Source organism: Pinus tabuliformis, chromosome J (genome assembly GCF_031772625.1).
Source record: "Pinus tabuliformis cultivar Carrire ecotype Pingquan chromosome J, CPIR1, whole genome shotgun sequence".
Lineage (NCBI taxonomy): Eukaryota > Viridiplantae > Streptophyta > Pinopsida > Pinales > Pinaceae > Pinus > Pinus tabuliformis.
Window position 1 is genome coordinate 1,307,154,175 of NC_142295.1, and position 15,994 is coordinate 1,307,170,168.

Here is a 15,994-nt window from a genome sequence, read left to right on the forward strand (position 1 = left end):
TTATACTTTATGGGCCTAAAGGCAAAAGTTTTCAATTATTCAATGAAGGTCTAGTAAATTAACACTCATGCTCTGTATTTTTTTTTTCCTAAGTTGATTTCCTGCCAATTGAGTAGACCCAGAGTATATAATCGCTGGGTTTAAAGCTTTTAATTAGCCATACCATCTATTGGTTTTCTTTCCAAAGCCACGGTTATGTAGTCATTTTGGATAAACTGATAAAAAAAAATGAGTGAAATACCATTTTTCACAGAATGAATGGCACTGACTCCCTCGCGATGGCAATGTTCCTTGCAAAGCCATTTCTGTATAAGTAGAAAGAACTGCATTTTTAATATGCCTGATTAATCTCACTAAATAATCATATTGAGAATAAACAAACATAGGCAAAGTAATTCTATAGGGAGTATAAGAAAAATACTTTACTAATGGAGAAATTGAATTTGGTCACTGGCAGTGAAAACTGAAGAGCGTCGAGAGGTGAGTATCGACAGAGAGATGGATTTCACCACCAAATACATTGGTAACTCTATTTCACTGTTATCACAAATGAAGAAAAGTAAATTAAGCGAGAATTTCATCGTTTATCCTTTCGAATGATTTTCAGGGATGAGAGCCTGCAAACAATATTTTTGTTCTACAAAGAAAAAGCCCAGTTCAGGAATAATGTATGAGGCATGTTATTCATGTTATTGCATTTGAGAAGAATATAGACATTTAGTTGCCACATGAAAGTGGAATAGTTGATCACTCATGCATTTAGAGCTCCTTTTTTCAGAGATAAACAAATCCTTTGTTTTGTCGTTGGAAGACAAAGTGCTCGACATGTGTTCAGGCAAATCCAGGAGTAAGTTGTCAGTTCATATTGGCCCATCGCGATAATGGGAATATATATACTTTGTGTATATATTTCATTATAGAAAACCCATGGACTTGCGGCTCAGCCGGTCCTGCTAATAATAAAGCTTAATAGACTCATTTACATAGCATGCTCAGATATAGTAAATGAATATAAATTGCAAAATCTGTGAAGCAATTGTTGCGTGCCTGAATGTACCGTACAAATTATTCCACTACCTTAATGATCACTGGAAAGCCAGGCCCAGCAATGCATATAAATCATTCACAACAGAACTGTTTGGTCCTGGTAACCAAAGCCACCTAACAGTGCAAGTGAAAAGTCTTAGCCTTCTTATATGTTACATGCGTTGTAGCTAGGTGACCCGCCTAAGCGGGAGTGGAGGCAAAGTAGCTTACCTGCCCTCACTCTCTAGAATTATTGCCAAGTAGCTATCTGTTGGTCAACAACCCGTGACGAAGAAAGCCAACCAATATGTCATAGACATGATGAGGCAACGCATAAGTTTTGGTGATGAATACTACTTGTGGAGCTTCTTATGGAATAAAGCCTTTGGTGCGAGTGGAAGGTTTTGCTTCAAAATACCGAGTCACATTGTAATTTGGCAGCTCTTAGCTTAAACCCCTTTTTATATCCATCCGAGATATAAATATCCGAGTGCTAATCATCCCTTGCAAACAACTACATAGAATTGTGTTTTTATAAACTCTGCGAAATGATTTTCATGTTCAAAAGCCCTTTAGCGATCTAGCTCCATCAGCGTATACTTGCTTATTCTCGAGCATTTGTATTGTTGTTGTGGCAGACCCAGCATGGACTACCACCACGGCAGTGGCTCCCTTGTTGTTAAAAGAGAACATAACCACAACCATAGATAAAGATAAAAACCATATGGACGATTTTCATACAATCTTTCCACGTAGATGAAACACACAATATTTCAACGGAGCTGAATTATGTAATATATATTATTTACTCCGGCCAGCACTATCTACCAACAATCAAGATTTATGATTCTTTTCCGAGTAAACATCAATGGAAATATAATAATATTTTACAATTTATTAATATTAAATAAAAGTTTTTTAAACTAATTTTATATATAGACACGTTGCACGCAATTCCCACAATCGCAATAAGCACTTAAATTCAAGTTACGAATTCTGATCCGAAGTCTGAACCATCACACGTGTGAAGGGTTAAGGTTTCGTTAAGTGTCATTGGGTTAAGTTTATGTTTCCCTTTAAATACGACCTGTGGAATGGTTAAGAAATGGTGACGCAAGAAAAGAAAACAGAGGTGAGGGTGAGCTTGATTTCGATAGCAGCAAAAGAAATTAAGAGGAAAGTAGGCATGAAGAAAGAGTACGACAGATATATATACCCTTCTCAGAACTTCGTCAAGCAGATCCTTCTCAAACACCACAATATGGATCTAATGCAGACCGCCATAGATCTACGTGGCGGAGCAGGCACTGTCCGAACACCGGGGTCCTCCATAGAGTCATTTAGCGGAAGCGCAGCAGGCACTCTACAAACACCCAGTTCCTCCAAAGAGCCGTTAGGCGGAGCAGGCACTGTTCAAACACCGGGGTCTTCCGTAGACCCGTTTGGCGGAACGGGAGCAGGCGCTCTTCAAACAACCGGGTCCTCTATAAACTCGATTGACATAAGGGGAGCACGCACTGTTGAAACACCTGGGTCCTCCATCGACACAATTCGCGGAAGCAGAACATAAGCGATTCAAACACCCTGGTCCTGGTTATACTCGTCTGCGGAGGCGGATCAGGAACTACTCGAACACCCTGGTCCTCCTTAGAGACGTTTGCCGGAAGCGGAGCAGGCACTATTCAAACACCCTGGTCGTCGCGGAAGCGGAGCAGAAGCGATTCAAACACCCTTGTCCTCGGCACACCTGGTTCTGTGGTGGGCGGATCATGAAGCACTCAAACACCCGAGACCTCGATAGATCCGTTTGGCAGAAGCGGAGCAGGCATTATTGAAATGCCCTGGTCTTCCATAGAGCCAAATTGTGGAAGCGCACCAGGCACTACTGAGACGTCCTCGTCCTCCATAGGACGAATCGGGGGAAGCGGAGCAACTACCTTTCAAACACCCTCGTCATCCGCAAGAGCAGCTGACAGAAGCGGCACAGGTTGTTTGTCGTCGCTGGAAGAACTGAACCCTATATCCTTAATCGAGATGCAGGTTAACAGCTACCAGCACGGCCGGGTGCTCTACGGAACTCTCTGCACTTACGCCTTCAAGAGAATCGCAGTCGTGACAGTGCTAGAGCTGGATGATGGCCTTGCGGTCAGGTTGCACATTCACTATGACCGTCATTCGTCGGCGCAAATCGGGAGGGTTTACCCAAAGGGAGGCAAGGTGGGCATCCGGGACCCCTATTTAATGCGTTTGTTTGACGGTCAATTTTACATCGTTGTCGTAGACCCTGCCAAAATCCATTTGCTGAATGATGATGAAGTTCACAGTAAGTTGTAAGGTCACTCGGAAAATCTACTATGTACTCTGAGCGTACAAACATGACAATGCAGATTTATGTATCTTGATGTTTATTTTTGAAATTGTTAATTGGTTCTTGCATCTTGATTTTTACATTTGAAATTGCTTGGTTCAAGGATGTTTATTTTATTATTGAAATTGTTTTATTTTCAACAAATTTACAGCTCAAATGACAAAGATCAATGGCAAAATTAGCAAATTCTTTGAATACTGGGATTTGTTGTTTTTATTGAAAAAATGATAAAAGATCTTCGTATCTTCTAGGCCAAACAGTTTGCTAAATAAAATCTGTCAAAAGAAAAAATAATAAACATAAACCCTATTCTCTAATATTTTAAATATTACAAACAGTCGGCTAAATATAGATCGTCAAAAGGAATAATAATAAACATAATCTCCATTCTAAGGTTTATAATGTTAGAAATAATGAAGATAAATATAGACCTCTGCATAAAATCAACCGGGAAGTTTTCATTTAGCTTATATCAATATCTAGGTATAGCTTATGGACTGTATTTTCATCTTAACAAAAAACAGTAAAATAAAAGTTGAGAATAATTAATATTATTTTGATATTAATGGAGAAAATAGTTACATTGTTGTAACTTTCTCCCTATTTTAGGATTAGTTCCTATAGTTATGGGGTTTGGGTGCAACTTCCTATTTCCTAGTCTTGTATTTAATGATGTAATCTTTGATTGATTAGAGATATAGAGTGGACGAGAGTGATCTCTCAAGTTGCGTGAGTGTAGTCCCCAGGTGCAGGCCACACCTGAGAGCTACATCTCTTTCTTTTCAATTATGTTCACATTTTATCTTGGTATCAGAGCTCAGCTTGAGTGAGCCTGATCTTTTGTCACCTGTGTGGTGGAATTTCCTGTGTGGCTGGAATAGCCTGTTCGGCTTGAAGTGCCTTTGTGGCTGTGTGTACACGAGAGCTCTGTGCTCAATTGAGCAGGTGGACTGCAGAACACCTGGCTCGAACTCGGAATTTTTTTTTTTCTGAGTGGAAAGGCCAATTAGCGCGGATTTTGAGCTGACAGTCGCGCCAGAAGAGGAATTAGTGCGGATTTTAAGGGATAAATCGCGCCAAAGCGCCAGAAAGCCCGATTAGCGCGAGATTTTACCGGGAAAGTCGCGCCAATTAAAATACTTACACCGATTTTCAATTAGCGTGGATTTTTCGCTCGGGGTAGCGCCAAGGGGATCTGTGATAGTGTGAACTTCGTTTGGCGGTTTGCAAGCGGTGTAGATCGACGGAGTTGCAGATCCGTCCGGGAGAGACAGATCGGGAGAGCGCCAGAGGTGATCTTTGGAAAACCTCGACTTTGCTTGGCGATCTGCAGGAGAGCAGGATCGACGAAGTGGCAGATCAATCTGGGAGAGGTGGATCGGATCAATTGTGATCAGATCATTGTTTCGGCTGCGTTGAAAACGCCGAATTTTCTCATTGGAGCGGGAGTGCCAGACACTGTAGATCGGTGGCAGAGGTGACAGATCCATCTGACAGGTATTGTTTTTGCTATTGTTAAGTAGATTCACAATGAATAATACGATGGAATCTTACCTTAACGAATCTGGTAAACTCAACGGGTCTAACTTTACGAATTGAAAGTTTAAGATCCAGACCCTGCTCGAAGGTGCGAATGCCTGGACTATAGTGACAGGCAATGAGCAGAAGCCGACTGCAACCACACAAAAGGAAGACTGGGAAAAACGAGAAAACAAGGCCAAAGTCCTGTTGAAGATGTCTGTGAAAGACAATGTCATTGCACACATCAGAGACTGTGAAACGTCCACAGAGATTTGGACAAAAATCAAAAGTCTGTATGAGACCCAGAATGCAAATAGAGTTTTGGCCCTGAAAAGCAAGCTATTTTCAATGAGGATGGACGAAAGGGAGTCTGCTACTGCATTTGTCGCGCGAATTAAGGATGTTAAAGACGGATTGGGGGGCATTGGAGTGGCGGTGGCTGATGAAGATCTTGTTGCAATTACAATGAATGGGATGCGTGATGATTTCTAAACCTTCATCACTGGAGTCTCGGCAAGGGAGAAAACACCCACGTTTGATGATCTCACTGCGATCTTACAGCAAGAAGAAGAGCGATGGCAGAATCTGAATCTGAACCCCCAAAGTGACGATCTTGCACTGGTGGCAAAACGACGACTATCTAAAGGGAAGCAGTCACAGCAGCAATCAGTCCAGAAAGGAGGAACAACACATAAACATCATAAAGGTATGCTTGCAAATCATTCTGAAAAGAAATGCTTTTATTGTGGAAAGAAGGGTCATATACAGAGAGATTGTTATCATAAGAAGCAGGCTGATGAGGCAAGGAGGAGACAGGTAAATCCAAAACACAGAGGATATTTTGTTGAAGAAGAAGACTTCAGTCATGAATTTCGACTGTTCACAGTCGACTGTGCCCTTTCAGTATCGAATGAAGATGACATCTGGTATGTCGATTCCGGAGCATCCTCTCACATGACAGGTAATAAGGAATTTTTTGATAGCCTTGAAGAAATTATAAATGGATCAAAAATATATCTAGGGGATGATAATGGATATCAAATTAAAGGTCATGGGGTGATTTCAGTTAAGTTACCAAATGGAAAGATTAGTCACCTTTCAAATGTTTTATATGTACCTGGAATAAAGAAAAACCTGATATTTGTATCCATGATGGTTGATCAAGATATGCATGTCGAATTATTCAAGACTCACTGTGTGATAAAGGATTGCAGGAATGAAATTGTTGCAACAGGCATGCGAGTTGGAAGCCTATACAGATTGGATGCAAAAAGTATATCAAAGCAAGCCATTGTTGCAGGAGAGTCGACAACTGAACAACTCTGGCATCAGAGGTTTGGTCATCTGAATCTACAGGATCTCATGTTGTTACAAAAGAAAGGTATGGTCGAAGGTCTCCCCATCTTTCGTAATATTCAGTTAAACTGTGATGGTTGTGCCTTAGGAAAGATGCACAGAGAACAGTTCCCTGTGCATGATAGGAGGAGGCAAACAGGAATCTTAGAGCTAGTGCACACTGATGTATGTGGTCCCATGCAGACAAGGTTGCTAGGGGGAGCATACTATTTTTTGTGGTTTACTGATGACTGCACTAGGTATTCATGGGTTTATTTTTTAAACAAGAAAAGTCAGACTTTCCAATGTTTTATAGATTTCAAAACCCTAGTGGAAAAACAGTTTGGAAAAAAGTATTAAAATTCTCCAATCTGATCAAGGAGGAGAATACAAATCAAAGGAATTCATCAAATACTGCAAATCTCACAGGATTGTTCAGCAGTATACAATACCGCACACACCACAGCAAAACGGAGTTGCAGAGCGTAAAAACAGAACCTTGGTGGAATGCGCAAGGAGCATGCTGCAAGGTAAAGGTCTATCTAATATTTTTTGGGCAGAAGCGATAAATACTGTTGTATATTTGAAAAATAGAAGTCCTACTAGGTTTCCTGGCTTCAAAACCCCTTTTGAAGCCTTATATGGATTTAAACCAGCAGTAAACCATTTAAGAGTCTTTGGGTCAAAGGCATTTGCACATGTACCCAAAGCTGATAGAAAGAAACTAGACCCTAAGGCAGTAAAATGTATCCTTGTTGGTTATGGTACAGAATTTAAAGCATACAAACTGTTCAATCCTGAGTCTCGTAAGACATTTGCAAGTAGAGATGTAGTCTTTCATGAACAGGTACAAGAAAGGAAAGATGATGTTGGAGATGATTGGCACATTCCATTGCTGTTGGAGGAAAGCAGCGAGGATGAAAGGGAGCAGGAACAGGAGCAGAAAGAAGAGAATGAAGAAGAACAACAAGAAGATGAAAAAGCAGGCTCAGTTATGGCAGAGGAAAACAAATTTGAGGTAAGTCCCCTACCAAGGAGGTCAGGTAGGAAGACTCAATTACCATTGAAGTTGAGAAACTATGCGTTGATGTCAAAGTTTTTGAACATTATAGAGCCCTCTAATTATAAAGAAGCTAGTCAATTTGAGGAATGGAGAGGTGCAATGAATGAGGAGATGGAATCAATTCTTAGAAATAATACTTGGGAATTAGTAGAGCTACCTAAAAACAAAACACCTATAGGAAGTAAATGGCTGTTTAAACCCAAAATTAATGCAGATGGAAGTATAGATAAGTTAAAAGCTAGGTTGGTTGCAAAAGGATATTCACAGCAGGAAGGTATTGATTTTGATGATACTTTTGCACCTGTAGCAAAGCTAAATAAAATCAGATTACTTATTGCTTTAGCTACTAAATGTAATTGGGAATTACATCAACTAGATGTTAAATTTGCATTTTTAAATGGTGATTTAAAAGAAGAAATTTACTTAGTACAACCAGAAGGATTTGTAAAGCAGGGGTAGGAATAGCTTGTTTGTAGGTTGAAAAAGGCTTTATATGGTTTAAAGCAAGCTCCCAGGTATTGGTATGAAAAGGTTGATTCTTTCTTTATAGAGCATGGTTTCCATAGAAGCTTAAATGACCCAAATTTGTATACCAAGTACAATAATCAGGGGCAGATTATTTTGATTTCTCTATATGTGGATGATATGATTCTAAAAGGAAATGCAGATGACTTAATCAGAGGAATCAAAAGGCTCATGGCACAAGTCTTTGAGATGAAAAATCTCGGAAGCCTTAACTATTGTCTGGGATTAGAAATATTCATAGATATTGGGAAAACTTTTCTTACCCAAGGGAATTATGCTAGAAATCTGTTGGAAAAGTTTGGAATGGATCGGTGTAGATCAACAGCGACACCTTTGCAGCAAAATCTGAAATTGAGCAGTGACGATGGCACTAAGGAGGTAGATGCCACAATGTACAGACAGTTGGTTGGTAGCCTGATATATCTTACAACAACCAGACCTGACTTGGCATACTCAGTTACTGTGTTGAGCCAATTCATGTCGAAACCGCGTGAAAGTCACTGGAAAGCAGCAAAAAGCGTGTTGAGGTATCTTTGTGGTACTGTTCATTTTGGTATTTTATACACTAATGTATCTGATGTTACTCTAGCAGGTTCTTCAGACTCAGACTGGGCAGGTAACCTGGATGATCGGAGGTCCATCACAGGTTATGCATTCAACATAGGTTCCGGGGTCATAGAATGGAGCAGCAAGAAACAGAGTACTGTAGCTTTGTCGTCATGTGAAGCTAAGTATCAAGCATTGTGTGCAGCAACATGTGAAGCGATCTGGTTGAGGAGACTTCTAAAAGATGCATGAAAAGAACTGAAGGAACCCACTTCTATCAAAAGTGACAACCAGAGCACCATCAAATTAGCATACAATCTAGTGTTTCACAAAAACACCAAACATATAGACACTCAGTTCCATTTTGTTAGAGAGAAAATACAGTCAAAAGAAATTGCTGTTGAATATTGTAAAACTTGTGACAATGTGGCTGATATTTTTACAAAGCCTCTTGCACGAGTGAAATTTGAATTGTTTAGAAAGATGCTAGGAGTCCAGGAGAACCCTTTCTCCATTAAGGGGGGGAGTTGAGAATAATTAATATTATTTTGATATTAATGGAGAAAATAGTTACATTGTTGTAACTTTCTCCCTAGTTTAGGATTAGTTCCTATAGCTATGGCGTTTGGGTGCAACTTCCTATTTCCTAGTCTTGTATTTAATGATGTAATCTTTGATTGATTAGAGATATAGAGTGGATGAGAGTGATCTCTCAAGTTGTGTGAGTGTAGTCCCCAGGTGCAGGCCACACCTGAGAGCTACATCTCTTTCTTTTCAATTCTGTTCACATTTTATCTATAAAATGATTTTGTATATTTACATCAGCAAAATTTATTGGATAATAAAAATTTCAAAATTTATTGGATGATTTTGTATATTTACATCAGAAAAATTTATTGGATAATATACCTTCCATGTTTCTATTTAAAATTGATGATGTGAGATTTTGAGTTTAATATCAGAGATATTTTTATATTTAATGAATAGGAGAAATATGACCGATAATAGGTTACCTAACTCCGATAGTAGGACCGACAATAGAAAAATATTTGAACAGTGGTATTTTTCATTTTTCCAAAAAAACATTAGAGATCTCCATATCTCCAATCTCAAACAATCTGCCGAAGAGAATTTGTTAAACCAGAATATGTTAAAAGAACAAAATTAGTTAAACGGGAATTGGTTAAAAGAAAAGTAGCACAGATAAACTAAACCAGAATATGTTAAAAGAACAAAATTAGTTAAACGGGAATTGGTTAAAAGAAAAGTAGCACAGATAAACTTACTGTAGAACCTTTAAAATGCTACAAATATTGAACAAAGACATATATAGAGCTCTGCATGAAACTAACCTAGAAGTTTCTACTGTGATAACAGAAAAATTTATTCAATAATATAATTTCAAAAGTATATAATAGGTTTCTAATTAAATTTGATGATATAAAAGTTTTTGTTTTTTATATATTATATTTTGGAAATATTTTAATATCTGATGCACAAAAAAATATAATCAATCAAAGTTAATTATTTAACCTAATACATATTGATAAATTTTAGAATATATATTACAAAATTTAAATATAAAAGAAATGTTGACTTAAACCACATAGCAAGGAAGTAAACAAATAAGAAGAAACTCAATAAAAAGTAACCGCAAAATTTTGCTCGCTGAATTTTATATTCCTGATCCCAACTATGGCGACGAAGATCAAAATACCGCGAACGGCAATCAGGATTCATGACATCGTATAAGGCGAAGATCAGGTTTCTGGTAACAATGTAGCATATAGTTTCACAGATAAAACAAGCTCAGATGAAAGCTTTGCAGTTTGCAGAATATTTATTACCTCTACATGTACATTAAGCAAACCTATGAAAATGAGAAAGTTAAACTAGATTAAAGAAAAACAAAATTCAGAGATATTTTCGTATGATAAGAGTACCCATTAGACCGAACAAATACATCAAGAATCTAGTTTGAAAATTAAATCCGGAAACAGCCCAAAATATGTCCCAGTATCAATGATCGAGGATTAGTTATATATATTCTTATTTTGTTAGAGGTAAGTTATGTGATGTACCCCCCAAAAGCTATCTGATGTTTCTAGAGGTTGTAGTGGAATAAAGTTATCTGATGTTTCCACAGGCTGTGGTGGAATATTACGTACTATGAATTATTGTTATGTTGTTTCATATTAATTGTCACGTAGTTAATAGATAATATATTATTAAATAATGAAGATAAGGTCATACTTGATCATCCCCATTTTGGATGTAGCTTGAATATAAAGGGAAGTATATTATATGTTGTAGGGTTGTTTTTTTGACATTTTCTTAATACATACATTATTTGTTTGGGAAATATTTTATTAAGGGTGGCACTCAACAAGATTATATGGTCTAGCACCATGATAATATATTCTCAAAGATCATTTTCTTAGTTTCTATTCCTTAAAGAGTGTTAATGCCAACCAATGTTATATGTCATTCTATTGTAGTGGTTGGGGGTTCAGTTGTGATGCCTTTCTTTTTGTTCTCTGACTTCCTTACTGAAATAATAGCAAGGCCTTCCTTAAGAGTATTGTGACTGTTCGTAGTAGGTGAAGGGAGACAATAAGTTAGTAAGAGTATCCTTGCTCATAGTGTGGCTATCTCCCTAGAAGTCTAGTGATTTACACAAATTTGCCACATCCTTCTTGACCTCCTAGACCTAGAAAGTTATTTGCAAATGGATATTCTTTTCTTATTTTTTTAGTCCTAATTCTTCTTTTCCAAATAAAAAAGAAAACTTCTATTCTAGTGAGTTTCAATGTTGCACTGAATTCGATGGTTCAAGGGAGTTTGTCTCCTAATAAGGCCACTTTCTAGGGAATAGGAAGGAATTGGGTACAAAGCTTAGACACCTTGTCCTAAGAAAACTTCACAAAGTCACAATACAATAAAAATGTTACAAAGTTTTGTTTTTTTCATAGATAGATCCTTTCTCCATATGACAATGCCAATTGAATTATTTTGTGCTCTACTACAAGTTCCCCAAAAACAAGTACTAGATGAAAACATTATTTTATGCATTAATGGATTTAATGCGCTTTAAAACAAGCATATGTTGATCTATTGCTAAATTTAATCCAATGCAATTTTGGCTTGTTATTGGGTCCCTCGAGCTTTGTGAGCCTTGTAACCTGTAAAAATTGAAAGAGCTTAGTTACATAGGCTTGAAGTTCCTCGTCAAATAGGTTGAACTAAATATTTTTGCTAAGTTATTCAAATTCATTCTTCATATTGGAACTTATGCTTGACAACTATGATTTGTCTCCCATATCCATGTAGGAAAGTAGTTAAATGGTTAACAATTAATGGCATCTTTCCTCCAAAATAACATATGTTGCTCATTTATAACCTTGGCAGAATATTCCACACTCTTTTGATAGATTTAATGTAGCTCAAGTGTTGGAGATGTGTAACCTTCACATAAATCCATGTGTTGATTTGTCTTGTGTGTATTTTAAGTGTGTATAGGGTTTTCTCTTGAAAGATGTCATAGTCAAACTCTTCATTATTTTATATATGGATGGCTAGGGTTGACCTAGATTCATGATCCCTTAACCTCTCTCTAGGAGGGAACCCCAATTTAAAGTGTGTATAAATACACACACACCAAAATTTTTATAAATAGATTTTTGGATCATTGGTTACATGATATCTTGTGTGATTCTTTAGCATATGGTCACCACATATTGTGTTTCTCTTATTCATGGGTTCATCTTTTGTTCCTTGTGTGTTTATGGTCTATGTAGATAAAGGGATTTCTGGTTGGTTCCATTCGATCATTGTTTATCCCTTCGGATCTCAACATAGTATTGGAGTGTGTGTGAGTTTCCTATCCCTTATTCAGTGGTTCTCTCTTTTTACGCTTGGTATTCAACATGTGATTGGTGTTTTTATTTTATTGTTGGATCCCCTGTATCTTGTCAGTCCTTCTTTTGGTATGATCATTCATCCCTTGAAACACTTATCACATGAATGTTTCAGACATATCCTATAGGGTTGATTCCATATAATTGATGAGCTATGTCATTCTTTTTCATGCACACTTGTAATGGTTGTTTTAATTTTTCCCCTCCTATTAGAGATTGCACGGAGGCTGGTGCACTTATACCTATTATGGTTTCTTCTTGATCTTGTTGGTATTTTCTGTATGTGGAAGAATTCTGAAATTCTGAATTAAAGAAGTTTTGGGGTTGTTCTATGGGTTTTTGTTTTCCTGGCTAGAAGGCTCCCTATTTAGGGTTGTTTTGTGTCCATATTCTACCTTAATTATGGAAATTTTGGCACCCAACAATATGGCTTTGTGTATTGACTGCTCATGTTGGTATTTTTTGCAACAGTAGTCATTTCAAGCCTTATTTGGAGTTGATCCAAAAGTTTTTGGCAGATATTATTACCCTAAGGGTTGCCATCTTTCCTTTTTCAGGTTATCTGATTTCTTCTATGATTTCACTCATCCTCAAGTGCTTACTACAAGACTTACCAATAAGTGTATAGATCATCTTATTTGCACAAATTTTGAAGGTTTTTCAGGAGGCTTCCCAGGATGGCCCACTTGCAATTATATGTTATGGAGAATTGCTTGGCACATGATTTTCTGCGTTATTCAGTTAATATGTGAGATTAGTGGTTGGTGTCATTTGCCTTAAGGGCGATTGAACTAAGGTCACCTTTATTACAGGGCTTTAAACCCTTCTTGGCCCCTTTAGTGGGTTTTCTTGAAGACTCATGGACACTTCATCTGCTGGAATATATGGATTGTTCTTATGGTACACATATGGTTCTATGCTTTGCATATTGGACTATAGAAGTTTTAGATGGTGATGTTCTTGGTATTAAATCCACCTTATTTGGAGATATTCTTCATATATTCAAATGGTTGGTACCTTTCTATTAAGCATTGCATCTTGTCATGTGAGTCCTACTTAGCTATCTACATTGATTCATGTTGGCTCTCACAAGCCTATGTTGCATGTTTGCAAAGGGTCACTACTCTGAAATCGTTTGATGCATTTTCCAATCATAGGTGTGTAGGATCATGGGCTGACTTATCTTCTATATTGTTCGAGTGTAGCAAGGTTGTTCGCTTAAAATTATCTTAGTCAACTCTTTATTATATTATATCTAGGTTGTTGGGACCAACCTAGATTAATGGGCCAATAACCCCTCTTAGGGAGGGTGTCCCACTTTAGAGTGCGTACAAATATTATAAAAATACATTGTTTGATCAGGAGATAAGTGCTTTCTTATGCCAAATTCTATAGTTGCATGTGGTGTTTCATGGTCTTCTCTTCTCTTTATGTGTTTGTCTTTTTCCCATGTGGTGTTTCATGGCCTTCTCTTCTCTTTATGTCTTTGTCATTTTTTCTAATTTAGGGTTTATTGTTGGTTCTATTTGATCCTTGTTTATCTCTTCTGATTTTAACACTTAGATACCTCTTATGCCTAGGGAATGTTGTGAGGGAACATACCGTAATTATCATCTAGAGTTCAACTCTATGAGAGTTCTTGCAAACTAGCCACTGAGAATATAGCAACTTGTCATCCATCGAGTTCTGAAATTCATTGTATTCCTTTGCATCGTAGGTGCATAATTAGCAAGGTTGAACATTTGACCATGTAAGTTCAACATAATTTGTACAAATCTCTGTAATGGGTTTGTGCCCCACCCCACAACTAAAGAAAGGTTGTAGAAACTAAATAAAGAGGCTCCCTCTTTGCATCCATATGACTATAAATAATTTAACCAAATTGGAAATAGCATTAAGGACCATTTGAAGTAAAAAGACAGTTATCTCGAATTTTTTAAACAAAATATCTAAACTAGGGATCATATTTCCAATGTTATGACATATGTATTTTATACAGTGATGCATAAATTCTTGGCATTCAAGAGGTAGTGAGATAGCCCGTATTCTTTTACCTTGTAGGATTTTGGCGAAGCCACACTTTTAAGCCTAAAAATTTGTATCCAATTGTCCATATTAGGAGCCTTGCTTCATTACAAATATTCCCCAATTATTGAAACTGCAGGCTAGCTAATAAGTGACAATGTTGTAGTGGTTGACTTAGCTAGTTGGGCCTTCTTGGCCACCACCACTTTCGTGCTTTAAGAGTTCTACTTCTTTCAGGTGAAATGGACCTACCTTTATTATTGTCTTGGGAGACATTTTGATCTTGGTGCTAAGGAGTAGAATTGATTTAGCTGGGGCATTAGGTCTAATGGTAATGGGGCAATCCTGATTTCTATGGCCAAGTCTTTGGCACCTAAAATAAGGATTTTTCATGTTGATGTACCTCATTGGATGTTTAATCACTTTTTCCCAACCCTAATTTAGAGAAATTCCTTGAGATATTTTGATGGATAACACCCCAATAGGCACATAAATGCAATCTAGAAAGCCTTGAATCACTTTGTCCCAACCCTAATTCAGAGAAATTCCTTGAGAAATTTTGATGGATAACACCCCAATAGGCGCATAAATGCAATCTAGAAAGCCTTGAAATTGCATAAGCAGGTTGGGGAATTCCATCCACTCAGAACAACTTCGTGGGTAGATTATTTGGGTGAGAAATTCACCTATGAATATAACACCACTAAGGTGACCTTAGAGAACCATGGGAGATAATATGTAGTCTGACTCTTCTTGAAACAAAAATAGAAAAAAACATTGTGTCAGGGTTTAGGGGCTCGGAGGGTGCCACCATGTAGTTTTCACTTTTAAACATGTCACAAACACAACATTGCGCAATCAACATTAATATTTATCCTAATTTCATTAGGAGTAGTTCATTACCTTCTGGAAGATCTTCGATACAATATTTTGTGGGGATTTTCGGTGGAACCATTCTCATAGTTAGAACATGAAACACTATTATGGATGATAACCATGCTATAATGATCAAATGGGTTGTCTTTGATTCATGGGATGCAATTAAGATTCCCTTTGGCTTCCTTAGGATAGGTGTAATGAGCACTTGGAGACACCTCATGCTAACTAAATTGTCATGAAAAGTAATGAATATAGAAATAGAAAAGGGATAAATATATACTTGAAAATGTGTTGTGGCTCTAATAAGGTTTGCAATATTTATAAATTCAATTCAAAAACATAGATTGTAGGTTGTTGGACTTATCTTTCACAATTATCTTTACTAGGATGACATAATTTGTGTTAACTCGTTTTTTAATTTAGATGGAATGGATTCTAACTATTTCAAGATTGAAGTACAAAGGATGGTAAGTATGAGCATTGAGAGAGGTCGAAGGGGTGAAAGAGAGGTTGTAGCTTGTGAAAGTTGATATTATTGAATTCTAGAGATTACTCACTGTTATCCGAGGAAGGTGAGACTGATCCATTGGAGGTATATTTGTTTTTTACAGACCTCTATTTTATTTCTTTTCTTTTTCCATTTTCATTGAATGTCTAGTCATTATGCACTGGATCTCGTTTTTGAAATGCACATTAAGTTAGGAGCATTTGGTAGGCCTTGAAATGATCATTTATCTTTATATTTTGTTAACTTTCCAATGTAGTAGTTATTTGAAAAGAGTTTGAAAA